The 14,429-nt window shown below is 43.5% G+C and overlaps 1 protein-coding gene across 2 annotated transcripts in view; it reads right to left on the bottom strand.

The window, feature by feature from the left end:
* The window catches only part of SMAD1 (SMAD family member 1), a 49,552-nt gene extending 48,896 nt beyond the window's left edge, over window positions 1–656 (bottom strand). Inside the window, exon 1 of one of the 2 annotated variants that reach the window (XM_065688093.1) lies at window positions 448–656. The gene's annotated coding sequence lies outside the window, so the exon portion shown is untranslated. Of the gene's footprint in view, window positions 1–175; window positions 424–447 lie in introns of those variants that run through there. The other variant, XM_065688096.1, reaches the window with a different exon arrangement.
* Window positions 657–14,429: the final 13,773 nt, after the last annotated feature.

The raw sequence follows: 14,429 nt of genomic DNA, 5'->3' as shown, positions 1-14,429 counted from the left end.
CGGTCAGGCACACGGGCCGGCCGGGGCAGGCTTTTCCCCACAAACACAAAGGGGAGCTTGCCCTGGACGGCTGAGGCTGCGCCGCGGGAGCAACCCCGCGTTCGCCGAGGCGCAGGAGGGCGGCTTCCCGGTGGAGCCGGGCTCTCCCTCCCGCCGGGCCCGACGCTGCACCTACCCACAAACTTCGAGCCGGGAACGGCCGGCTGGGAAGCGGCGCCGGGTCTCCCCCGGGCTGCCGGAGGGACGCCATCATGCCGGGGAGACGAGCGGAGCTGCGCTCCCTTCGCGGCGCCGAGCAACCGCTCCCGGCCCGGCCCGGCCCGGCGGGAAGGAGAAAAGAGGAGGAGGAGGAGAGCGGCGCAGGCTGCGCCTCCCGGCGCGACAAACGGGGAGAGGCGCGAGGGGCTGGTGATGGGAGCGGGGTGGGTAACGCGAAGTTGTCGTTACCGGCGGCGCGGGGTCCCGCCGGCCCTGCCTCAGCGCCTGGCTCGATCCGGTCTCGCTGGCGTCAGGCAGTCGGAGCCGCCCAGCCCCGCCGCCAGCGCGCAGCAACCCGGCACACACACACACACACATACACGCGCGCGCGCTCGCGCTCCTTCGCTTTCCGCCCCTCCTCGCCCCGGCCCGGCAAGGGATCCTCTCCAAACTACCGCCCGCCGCCGGGCCCCGCGAGGAGCGCTGCAGCGCGCCGCCGGCCAGCGGCCGCCCTGAGGGGAGGGGAGGGGAGGGGAGGGGAGGGGGGAAGGAACCCGAGCGCGTTCAGCCCCTGTCCCCCAGCCTCCTTCCCTCCCGGTGTCAACCCGTGTTGGCTCGGCCGCCCTCGGGGCCTACGGAGGTCAAAAAGGCGCTCATGGATCCGCTCGTGGTGTCGTGGCGGCCGGGGACGAGGGAAAGCACCGAGTGCCGCGAGACTGGCTACTAGAGTTAAATCCTGACAGGCTCCGATGGAGCTGGAGTCCATCCTGTCTCTTGCTTACAGGTGATTCAGCCCCTGAGTTGGTCAGTGCTTAATATTGCAGGAGTTGCTGTAACACCTTCCAATACCAGGTCACTGTCCCCAGGTGCTTTACGTGTGGACCTCATCCTGGCCATAGGTACTGCTGTGGTTACTCCTGCTTTATGCAAGTGAAACTATTAAAGTGCTTGAGGCTTCTTGTGCAATCAGATATATAGCAGGGAGGTCTCGCCCTGGTGGCCTTCTGAAGTGAACCTGAACTCTATCTGAATCTGCAAGGGTCTGGTCGAAGGTGGACCCAGCTGGAAGTTCACAGCCCACCTGAGGAACAGTAAAGCCTCTCTTACCTGCTGTGCTTACAGGAATGCTTACAGTAATCAGGTGAGCACAGCGCGAGCTGGGCTGAACTGAAACTGATTATTTAACAATTCCTTCGGCTTTTACCCAGTCATCATTCCTGGAAGGAGATATGAAGTAACATGTGCAAGATATTTCCACATGGCAAAATATTACAATACACTGGTGTAATTACACCTTGTACTTACGCCAGTGAATTTTCACATGTATATGAAGTTCTAGGTACTATATTAACCTCTTTTTAAAACCTAGCAGAACTGAGGCCCAGAAAAGCTAAGGCTCCGTGAGTTTTTTACAGGATGACCAGTAGTCCTGGAGTCAGCCACCTTCCCACCCACTTTCATTACAAGTCTGAAGATGCAGAACTGGAATGGGTCGCCCAAGGTCACAGAAGGATCATGACAGCAGCACTAAAAAACACCCAGTGTTATGGCTGTGATGTTAGCACTACTTTTTAACTTCACGATCTAAAATTCATCAATTGCTTTGTGGAAATACTACACAAATTGCAAACAGGTAAATTGTAGTACTCTGCTAGGCAGCATGCTACAACAGAAGCATAGTGAGGAACTCCCACAAAGAATGATGCCATAATATTGATGGGGGAAGTCTGGAATAAAATTACTGCTTAAGTTTTGAGCCTTAAGTGATTCAAGATGAGTGAGCTTTGGTAATCACTTTTAACTCGTATTTTGGGGTTGTACTGTATGCAATTACAGTTAGCAAGTATACGTTTTACATGCAATCATGAACAGATACAGTACAGCACTGGGCTGCAGATATAACTGGTAAGGGTTTATCTCATGGCAAACTAAAATGTCTCTAAATTTTGTCAGTGTAATGGGGATATTTGCAAGCAAGGTATGAAAAACATGAGACTGCTTCTGGGTTTTGTACTATGGCAGTGCTTAAATCAGGGCCACGTGTCCTGGGTAAAGAGTGGTGGATGCAGCAGTAGTGTCTGCCCCAAGAGCTTGGCAGTCTTGGTGATCCAGTCTCACAGATAGAAATACACAGATAGAAATACACAGAAAAGGCCTTACATGTGCCTGAGGTCTGCTGTGCTTTGCAGCCTGACTTGGCAGGACCATGGATGGCTTCAAGCTCCATCCGCTGGATCCTTACTGCTTGAGTATCTTAGTGCATGATTCACACTAAACAGATATGACAAGCAGATAATTAGGGAAGCACTGCAGTTTGTCAGGTGTCTTGTTAGAACCACATTTTTACAGCTTTTGCTGTTGTTACGGTTGACTGGTTGGTTTGCTTTGGCGTAAGAGAATCAAATAATTTTCTACTTACATTGAGTCTTGGGGAGAATCACATTAATATGCTCCTTTACCTAAAAAGGGCTCTAAAACAGCCTAGTATGGCTTTTTGCTGATGTTTAATAACCGGAATGGTTGTTCGGGAGAGAGCTGGTTAGAACTGGCTTCTTGTTGCGTGAGAAGACCAGAGGGCAAGCAGAAGCAGTGTTCCATGGTCAAATCTGCCATAAGGCTTCCCTGGCTGGGCTGTTTTGGTACACAGCTGAGTCAAAACTTCAGGTTAAGATGTCCAACTCATAGCTAACTGTCCAAACCTATTACTCTGTGTGTGAGTAGTATCAGCCGTGTCTTACTTGTACGTTCACCACTTCTAACTCCATTGGCTATTTTAATATACTTTAATTAAACATCATTAGCACCTTCCTAGGTATTCTGAAAAACATGAGGAAGATGAAAAAAGGAAAGGAGATGGGCACATACACCTGGGTGTCTTGCCTGATGCTACTTCTATAACAGCGTTCCTCCTCTGCATTGGCCTGAATAACTGTGCTATGTAAAGAGGTGACAGAGAACTTGGGTTTTTTCCTCTTTTTACTCTGCAACTACACGATCATTCAGACTGGTGCAAGGAAAACAGGCCATGAGGCTGAGGTAATGAAGAAAAAGATGAACTATCCCTTCTGTAAACAGCCTGACTTTTCATCAGATCAGGTGTACAATCCAATGACCCCATCAGTCATATGGCCTGTGAACCTGTATTTTAATGGAGCTGGGGCACTTATGCAGATAAATGTCTAACAAGATTCTCAAAGGGAACTTTAATCTCATAAGCACTTTCTGACATATCACCAGGCACTTGCCTAATCACCTTTAAAATCTGTCTCAGAATCAGCGTATCAGAAGGCAAAGTGCTAAAAAGATATTAATTATGCTGCATATTTTATACTACTGTATTATGTAACAAATATGTAAGAAATACTGCTACTAATACTGCTACTACTACTACTAGCTTTCAATCTTCCTCTAAATTCAGAGGTCATATGTAGATTATGATTTAGTATTTCTTGTTAACCTCAGCCAGGCTTCTTCTGGCTTATTCAGCAGGTTCCAGGGATAGAATGCCTTCTGGAGACAGTTTAGCTCCAAACTCAGTAACTTTGCTTCAACTTCATGTACACCAGCTTTCTGCAAGAAAGCAGTTTCATGGATAATTAAGTTGTATCAAACACATATTATTTACATTAAAATCACTGCAGTAATTTTCTTTTTAGCCATTACAGTGTTGCCCTGGTGTGGGAAAATGCCAACAATATTTTCAGAGAGAAGAGGCAGTTCTGTCAAGAAGAATAACAGCTTTCTAAGGATATTTTATTTCATTATTTCCTTGCTACCTGGCATGTCTGGTAAGGCTTATCAACCCCTATCCTTCATGGCTTGTCTGCCTCTTCTTTGCATAGGTGAGGTATTAATCAAGCCTCCCACCTCAGCATTATTAAAATAGGATATGCAGACTGTTTAGCAACAACACACATGTGTTTGGGAAAGATGCCTCAGGCAGAAGACAGCATGTGGGAGAAGGTAACGAGTATTTTTAGGAGGTCATCATAACTGTGCAGAGCTGCATATTGTTTTCCACACCCATCTGGATACAAGGAGCTCTCTAGCAACAACAGCACAGAGTTCATAGCTGATTTCCACTGTTGAGAAAGGCACTTGGGTTTGAGCTAGTTTGAATACTTCAGTCCTGCACCACTGCAGAAGTGTTCAGCCCATGCCAGTATGGTGGGATGGGCTGAACTGTGGCTTCCAGAGGTGGACTGAACAGGGCAGCAAAATGATAGCAGCAGCAAAGCTTCTCATCCAACACTCTGACCCCATTAAAGAGGGCTCAGTGGCCTTCCTGTCTCCAATGGCCGCTGTGGGCAGCTGGAGTGAAGGGGCTGTTGGGACTGCTCTCCTTCCTGTCCACCTCTCTCCCTACCAACTCCTCTGCTACCCAGCAGCCTCAGCCATCCTGAGCACCTGCCCAAGGCTGGCTGAGTGGGGCTGAGCACAGAGGCCCATCACCGGCACTGTAATGGGCACGCAGAAATATTGCTACCTTGAGCTGCTTAAGGAGACTGGTGCTTGGAGGAACTGTTCTGGTGCCATCCTCACAAAAATTACTTCTGCATCCCCCAGTGGAAGACAAAGTAAGCTGTTTTATTATATAAGTTGATCTGTTCTTATCCTTGAGGGCCAGGATTCAGTTTTACCTCACGGAAGAGAAGCTTTGAGCTGGCACTGTGTAGATTACACATAAAAAGGAACTAAGTTGTGAAAGGCCTTGAAGACAGAAGCTGTGACATGAGGTCTCTCTATACTCCTGCTTTGGTGTATCTGTTTATTTTCTAGAATGAACCCTTCACGAGTTTGTCTCTGTAGAGTCAAATGTCTGCTTGGGACCTGCCTTAGTTTCCTGGCTCACTCTCTTATGCAAAAGAACAAAGAACCCATTTTGCCTTTAGAAGTTCTTCCTAAACTGGCCCACTGTGATTAAGTGGTATTCATATAGAATAAATGTAGAACTGGTAAGTTTACAAGGTTATGACATGTATTTCCTGCTGTTACATTAAATAAGGCTCCTGCCATAAATCTGCAGATACCAGAAAGGTCTTTGATCAGAATGAGCAGTCTTTTCCACCCTTGAGATGATGGGATTCAGACCAAAATTCGTTACTTTCTGAAGATTAATGTACCCAGCTAAAGCTGCCAAGATCTTTATTAAAAGTTATGAATCCAAAAGGTTTGGGCCGAAACAAAGTAATAAGCAGGGCCCTCCTTATCTCCTTTATTGGTTGTTTTCTCTATAGACTTTGATGTAAGGACTTTGCTCCAGCAATATATTGCTGGTAAAGAAGGGAGATTGCACTCTGTTGTGATGCCTAATCACATGCTGCCACGAAACACAGAACTCCTGTCCACTGTACTGCACCAGTACTGTACTTTTTAAAGAACAAAACTGTCCCTTTTGATCTTGCCTGCATCCATGTAGAATCTTCTGAAGGCAGTTTCACTTTCTCCTGGCTATCACTTCAGCAAGAGATAATGGACACCATGTAGCCAAACATTATTGGTTCTTTTAAAACTAAATTCCTCTTCAGTCACTCAGCTTAAAAAGATTTACATAACTGGAATAACCTAGCTCTGTTACTGGTTTCTTGGAAGACACCACTAAAAGTAATCTTATCTCCCATTTTAATTACTGTTTTCAAGTTCTTACAGTCCTTGTCCCAGTTATATCTTGTTGCAGAAACTGCCAGAGAACGATATATTAAAATTTATTCAGACAAGTGGCAGATACAAAATTAAAACTAATAACTCTATGAGAAAAGGAATCAAAGGTGGTTTGGCTATCCTGAGCTCTTACACCATGGTCATTTGGTTGCACTGGCTGCACTACCAGTGTACTAATGACCAGTGCTGTGCAAGTGGCTATGTGTCAGAGCTGGCTATGCAGGGCTAGGGAGTGCCATGGTCAATAGCTGCACTAGCATCCACGGGCCATAGGGAGGACTAGATCGTGGCAATGGATGAAGGCTGGGAAAACCATGATGATTGTTTGCATACAGGGCTCTATCTCCTTTATACCCGAAGAGGACACAACTATACTACACCGTTGAAGACTAGCAAAATCATAGAATCATAGGATGGTTGGGGTTGGGAGGGACCTTAAAGCTCACACGGTTCCAACCCCTTGCCATGGGCAGGGACACCTTCCACTAGACCAGGTTGCTTAAAGCCCCATACAGCGTGGCCTTGAACACTGCCAGAGATGGGGCAGCCACAACTTCTCTGGGCAACTTGTGCCAGGGCCTCATCACCCTCATAGGGAAGAACCTCTTCCTAACATCTAATCTAAATCTCTCCTCTGCTAGTTTAAAGCCGTTACCCCTTGTCCTGCACTACCTGCCCTTGTAAAAAGTCCCTCTCCATATTTCTTGTAGGCTCTGCTTAACGTAGTGGAAGACTGTTACAAGGTTTCCCCTGAGCCTTCTCTTCTCCAGGCGGAACAACCCCACACACTGCACCTAAATGCATCCCTTTACTTCCATGTTTTGTTGATATTATGTGACAAACTACTCAGCCCATGTTATATAATGACTAAAAACTTAAAATAAAAAGGCACCATGTCTTATTTTTATTCCCCGTATAAATGGTACTTATCTTGAGTAGTATAGAAACCTCTTTTCAATTTGCCTGAAATGGTGCAAGTCTAAGTCATGGTGCCCAAGTTCAGTGTCACTCTTGGCTGTATAAGTCAGTAGTAAAACAGTTCCACCCTTCCTCCTCCTCTACAACGGCTGCTCATCCCTAACCCCATGTCACCCACCCCCTTTGTGCTGGCACAGTTGTTGGTGCAGCTGCGAGCTGAACAGGCCCAGGGAACTGATCTGGCTGGGGAAAACAAATGTTTCAGGGGCCAAGCTCATTTTTAATTTGGAACAATTCCCTGGTCTGGTTCATTGTGTGGCTGTCCAAATCCTTATGCTGATCTTGTGCAGGGGCAGGACTGAGGTGGGAGAAAGGGCAAAACTTATCTTTTTGATAATGTTGGCTTCAGCCAGTTTAAAGTGGTTATTTGTGGTAGATTTTGTGAACTTTTTTAAACAAGGAAAAAATACTTTCATGTTGAACACATCTGCAAACATGCTTAGAGAAGAACTATTCTAAGCATAGGAGCAGTGCTCACTGGTGAATAACAGGCAGCTAGGAGAAAGCATGGTAGTACTGAGGAATTTAGTGAGCTGATATGATTACTGCGTATTAGAAAAGGCAACTGCTGGACACTGCTTTATATAGTAAAAAGCAAAAAACCTGTTGCCCTTCTGTTGTTCATAAACCAACAGAGGCCAAAGAATCACAAAGATCCCATCAGAAATCATTAATTGACTCTTCAAAAGGCAGAACTGTGCTCAGCTGGCCTAAAGAAGTCAGTACCTGGGCAGTGTGTACACCTGCATTCCCATGTTTTTTTCTTTCTTATATTCTCCAGTTCCAGAGTTTTCCTTTGTTCTTTGCTTAAGGTATGGAAGAAACTGAACTTCAGAGAGTAAGTAAATCAGTATTTAATTAGTCATCCCAAAACAATGGGTTCTCTGCAAGTTCTCAGTCACAGACAGCCTTGATAATAAATGTACACGTATTGTATTAGTTTCCATTTGCACCTGCAGGAGGAATTTACCATGTAGGTTTCAAACATCCTGCTAGTCACACCAAGTGTTGAAAAAGGTTGCACACAATACAAGAACATTTAGACCAATTTTAAACTCCAGTGTTTTCTTGTTTGTCCAAAAAGAACCATTTTTTTTACAAACAAGTTTGAGCAGCTTTAAAAGCTTTAGTTTTAAAAGCAACCACCTCCACGCTTCATACACTATTGGATAAATCACATCTGTAAACCCTCTCACAAGTAAAAATTGTGAAACAAAAAATAAGCACCTAAAAGTTGTGACTGATCAAAATTAGTATTGCTGATACAATCTTACCAGTCGTTTGGGTGCATCTTTAATTTCATGCTCATATATGTTCCTTCCTAAAGACCCCTGTCTCATTCAGTGAACAGAACAAATAGGTCAAATAATGGAGAGTGATTTTGCTTTCTGCCAGATTCATGCTGCAGGTAGCCATTATGAAAACTGTTTTTGCAATATTTAGTTGCAAAACTGCGATTGGCTTACAGCTCATAGCTCATCTCTTGACACAAAATTCATCTTTCCTTTCCCTGCCAGATTTCATTTCTCTTCCTGAGTGGACAAGAGCACTAGACCCTCTCTCTCTGAAAAAAAGGATTCTCTAATATATTCAGCTTTGGCAAATCAATTTGTTATTCTTTCTCTTGTTTTCAGAAATACTTGAAATTTTAGCTGACATTTTCTACACATATCCTGCCTGAAGCCCACAGGGAGGACAATTAACGTTTGATGAAGTTCTGAACACATAAAATCAATATAGTCTCAATGTAGGAAGTATGGGCAATCTGAATTACAAGTGATGATCTCAGTCTACTAATAATACAGTTAAAGGACCAAAGCATGCTATGCATACCAGAGATTCTGCTGGTGGTGGAGGTATCAGAGAGAAGGTAAAGGACTACACGGGTTACCAGCTCTTAAGAAAACTAAATGGTTTTCTAAATACCACAGTCAATGTTTCTTTAAAACGGGGAAGGACAAAAAAACCAAAAAAAAAAAGGCAAGATTAAGGCACCCATTTCCTCTCCAGGCAATAAGGTATAAAGTAGTTTTCAGTGTAAAGCATTTTATCTGGATGTCTAAAAGTATCCTCTTTACAGAGAAGGATCAAACACTCAGTATGGACATCACCACAGAAGGTCCCCAGAAAACTGCAAATCACAAGAGATAGCAATGCTGCCTTATTCTGTCTGGAAAACTGCAGTCTAGAAGTGGACTTACAGTCAGCGCACAGTTGGTCCAGCTCCTGCAAAGTCCAGTCACACAGTATGTGAACACTACAGCCTGGGGAACCCTCTTGCTACCCCACCCTGTTCATATGCCTAAGGCACCTAGAAGACAGCACTGGCAGACTTTATCACCCTGGTTGAGCAAAGCGTATGCTTGTCAGAGAGCAACCAGATGGAGGATTATAACAATTTATGGCCTGCAGTTAGACAGGCTTGCACTGTGATCTCATCAAATCTTGAACAAAATAGGTCAAGCTTGGTCAGTGTTCAGATGAGATACACTCTAGGGAAAACATAGAGACTCTAAGAAACAGTTTAGGATTCACATTTAGGATTCAGCTGACAAAACTGCTAAGGCACTGTCCCAGTTTTAGGCTAGATTCCCAGAGGTCCCTGGTCTGTCATGGAGATGGGGCACCGTACTGCTGTAACCATATTCCTCATTTTTCAGATAAGAAATAAAATTACAGTCATGCCTTGTGATTAATTAAATAAATCATTCTTGTCTTTGTTTGTGGACATGGCATTTGCAGAGGCAACATTAAATAGAGAAAAGCAGCTTGTTTGGTTTCTATGATCCTGATACAACCTGCCTGCTCTCTCTGCAAAATCCCATATGAAAGCTTTTCAATATTAGGGCACCAAAAGCATGAAATTTAAATTCCATTAAGACTACAAACATCATGAAAACTTTCTAGCCAGACACATGCAAAATAAATTATATAATCTATTGCTTTACAAATACACTTATTTTCCTTTACATTCACATTTCCCATCCATTCACTCTCCCAGTTACCAACCTTTACCTCAGCTCATTTCCCCAGATGCTGTTCTAATGTGGTTTCATCCTTATGTTGATATTAAGCTCCTTGCTTCAAATACTGTATCTTTTTCTTTGCTTGAAAAACACAGTATGCATGTAGAATTTTATATGTAACTATCATACTCAAAAAAATGCAGATTTTTATCTCCAAATAATTAAAGACAATGACAGTTATGCTTTTGGGGAAATACAATAGAGTGTAACTAATTAAACTGAAATTTAGTCATGAAAGCACCACTGGCTCAAGAGGAATGTGCTCACAAGGATTCTGGTAATTGCAAGTTGTCAGGACTCTACTCTCCTGTCTCCTCAGTGTAACGGCTCCTGCTTGCTGCATGGTGCAGGATGCTGCAGAGTGAATGCTAAGGCCAAAATGAATTCATAAACCTCACATTCTGTCTATGATTGTATTGCTTAGATGTATCAGTCTATCAGTCTACAAGAGAATTAATTTCTAGATTATTTTTAGGCTGAAAAGCATCCACATATTATATGCTTTGTTTTGACTTTTGTTTTTCTTTGCTTTATGGTCATTCGTCTTTGGCAAAAGTGAATCACAGAAGCAATGCCTGCCTTATTTTTTGTGGTATATAATCATGTTAAAGACAGATCACTGGTCTCCTCCTTACTAGAGTGCCATTTATAACAGACAATTATCCCTGCATGCTGCAGTTGTCATGATCTAGTGATTGTAAATGTTTGTTATCAGTGCAGAGCCCCTGTATGCTGTGTGTTTCTCTTTAAAGCTGATTTGATTTTCCAGAGCTGTCTGTCATCCTGGAAGTTCTCTCTAGTGCAGCGCAGTTCTCCATCTACACACCAGTGAGGTCCTTGTGATATGAAGCGTGTGGAGCAAAATCTGTGTACTGCTCCCACCTACTCCAGGCAAGGACTATAGTCCAGAAAAAAGAACAGCACTACACTAGGCAATCTCCAGCCATTGCATTGAAAGAAGCCCTACTAATGTCAGTGACAATGTGCAAATTACCAAAAGAAAGGACCAGGGGGTTTGAATACAGTGGCATTGTCTACAAAAATGAAATGCACCAAAACTCTGTAGCTGGTTTGTAGATTAGCTGAAGAAGAGGCAAAGAAGTCTAAGTCTTAATGAGCTTGGTTCTTCAACATGCCACTAATTAGCTCTACAATGAATAACTGGGAACAAAACAAAGAGTGACAGACTAGGTCAGCCAGTGGTTTGCCAAGGCCTTGTCTTTCCTACTGGGGTGGTAATTTTTGATTGTGTCTACACTATCTTTTAATGGTAATCAGACCTGCAACTGCATTGTGTTATACACTGTACATACACCAAAACACTGCACTTGCTCTTTGATCCTGTAAAGCATGGGCAGAGAGCTCCTCCCCACCTGATATTTATGCAGCTCCGACTGGTGGGCATGCACATGCCTTCATTTTTGTTCTTTGCTAACCATCTCTCTACCTCCTTCTGTGCTAACCCAGTAAACACCACATTTGTTTCTCCTCTGCCTCTTTCTGCAGTTTACACTGTGCCTATGCTCTATAATTATTTTTCTCCTCCATGTATTTACCTCCTTGGTCTCACTCGTAACATTTTGTTCTCTCTCTCCCCCCCTCCTTCCCACAGAATGAAGATCGCATTGTTTCAAAGGAGTATCTTATTTACCCCATTTACATTTTACATATACTCTTGGACTTCCCTATTCGCCTATTCCTCCACTGAACAAGGAAAATGTGACCTAAATCTATCAATACACTGCCTGTGTGTTGAGTGTGCTGAAGACCCAAAATACCTGTTGGGGGATGTCTGCTCTACTCTGGTGAGCCCTACCAGAAGCAGATAACCATCAGAGTGCTGCAGTAATGCTCTGCTCCACACTACTGGTGAGAAAAAGAAATGGCTGAAAGTAGCCATAAGCCTCTTAGTAAACCCACTCTCCTCGAGCAGCAGCCTGGTCTCTTGTAGAACTTCAGCAGCATGAATGTCATGAGGCACAGAACATGATCCTCTGCATATTTTTCTGCAAGCAAACAATTTCTTCTTAGAGCGATATACATACATACAGCTTGGTGAAGAAAGATTTCTGGAAGCCTTGATTATTGTATCAATCCCAAGTGCCTCGCTCCTCCTTAAAATCCAACATGCTTCTTCAGACCTCATAGGATCTGTACTGTGAAGATTCCTGGATGTGTTATACATTTCTGTATCCACAGCAATTGCATAAACCCCCAATTCAGCTTAACATATGTCAGAAACAGTCAGTCAACACTAAGAAACCACTCTGAAACTCTATCAGTTTGCCGAGAAGACTGTGGTATACAGCTCCCACAGTGCCAAGCCATACGGAATCGTTTTGTATTGTGTGTGTGTGCCATTTTTTTCCTTTTAAAACTCATCAGCCCAATGGCTACCAAGAACACAAATGCTGCAGAAAGGATATTAGAAGCGCTGTAAGTTGTTACATCACTGGGGATTTGGCAAATGTTAGATCAGTGTCCTTACATTAATAAAACAGATGGCTAAGCATTGCAAACCTAGACCACTCCACCGGCATACATTATCAAGGTGTACAAGCTATGGAGAAGAAAGTACCCTGCAGGTATGCAGGTGTTGCTTATGCAGGGGTGGGGCACAGCTCAGCAACAACATTTAGAAAAGGAGGCCAAGGCTTTTAAAGGGACCATGCTCCTCTTACCAGTGAAACAAAACCCATTAGTAAATAAGTCTTTCTTTTTTCCATTAAAGGGCTTAACATAAGTAGAATGCTATCATTCCATTCACATTATTAGCTTTTATTTCGTTCATGCCAAGTGCTTTAATTACCAGGTACACATTTATGAAGCAGTGGGTAGTAGCTAGGAGGACTTTGGCCCTTTCATCAAGCTCGGCCAGTGGAGTGTCCATGACGTAGCTTTCCTCCCCTCCCTGTTTAGATTAGTGCTGTCTTACCCCCAGTCACATTTATTAATGGCTAGAGCAATGGCCAGCTTAATGCTCACCTACTGATCGTGCATACAGAGGTATAGGTGCAGTGAGCACCTTGATGACACAGCTTTCTTCCTCTTTACTGTAAGGAAAGTGATGTCAGCCTTCTAGCATTATCGTGTATGAAAGAAGACTCAGTTACACACCAGCAGATCTTGTGAACCCAGAGCCTTGCTTTCAGCAAGACAGGCATGATAAAATCTTTTCTTTTTCTTTAACAACATGACTAATAAATGTAGAAATTCCCTTCTCCTCTCTCCCTTTGCCAGTATCTGTCTTATCTCTCGTTCTTCCTTAGACAAAAGACATGTCTGTACTATGAACAGGCAACCTTAATTCTGGCATGAGATCCGTGGCACTTTGCAGTTCAGTGCTACAGAGCTGAAGCTTAACATCTGGCATCTACAAAACACAGTAACTGGAATTTCTGCTGCTCTCTGCTTGCTGAGTGATATACTGTGCCTGGAGTTAGCATGCTCTATCTTGTGAAGGCAACATCAGGCTCCACTTCAGATTCCTTTCCAAAGCAGGTGCACAGCTGAAAAAACATGACAAGCATTTCTGAAATGGGTTTGCCATTAAACACTATATCCAACACATAAGGGGGACCATCCTGAAGCTTCCTGGAATTTTGGCAGCATTTCTGAGAGATCATCTGCAAATTACTAGAGATGGGTATTACATGTATGCTGTAGGCAATAAATATGAGTGATTTTAAGGGGCAGTGTATATTGACAAAGTAACGTCTCTAAGAATAGAATACAACCACTAGCATAAGCAGTAGAGAGACGCTAATAAAACTGAGAAGGACCTAGGGAGTGTCTTTAAAGTATCTCTAATAACAAAAATACTAGTTTAAACAACAAAGTCCAAAGAATGCAAAAGGCTGCAACCATACTAAACCCACTCAGTTAACTTGCTGGTTTATTGTATCCAAAGACCACAGTAACTGTACCTTAACTTGAGCACTCAGAATACCCCCAACCCCCTGGATGTGCATCCCAGCTATGTCACAAACTCATAGCAGGCATACACATTCATCAGGCTTCCACTTTGGCTTTCACTACAGACAGAGAAACAGGCATGTTAGCTCAGAAGGAACAATGGCATTCTTTGGCTAGGCCTCTGGTCTAGAAGGCTGGGAGACCAAGAGCACGATTGTCATTCAAGGCCTTTTCACTTTAGTAACTTTTATTTACTATTTGCTCAACACTGCATGGCACTTTCTATCAAGGGAATATTTAAAGGTTAAGCTGACTAAAGTTGTTGTTTCTTAAGATCGGACACTAATTCAGTGGGCATCAATGGGAATTGTTCTAGAGACTTTTATAGGGTTCAGATCCTTTAGAATTGCTGGATATCTCAATTTTAGAGCTATGCTATCTTTTTTCAAGATAACCTAAAGCTTTCTCAGAGGTGAATTTTTTCATTTCAAAAAGAAGTAAATACTTTGGGTTCATGTTGTGATGACCCACACCAAAATAACCATAGTCCCTGAATTCTGACAGATAACAGTCTATTTGTATTTTGCCCCCAGATCTGAATTTTGCAAATGCAAGCATCTTTATTGTTTTTTGTTTCTTTTTTTTTCTGAG

Source organism: Lathamus discolor, chromosome 1, assembly GCF_037157495.1.
Source record: "Lathamus discolor isolate bLatDis1 chromosome 1, bLatDis1.hap1, whole genome shotgun sequence".
Classification (NCBI taxonomy): Eukaryota; Metazoa; Chordata; class Aves; order Psittaciformes; family Psittacidae; genus Lathamus; species Lathamus discolor.
Note: the sequence above shows the minus strand (reverse complement) of the source record. Positions and strands in the feature narration are given on the sequence as shown.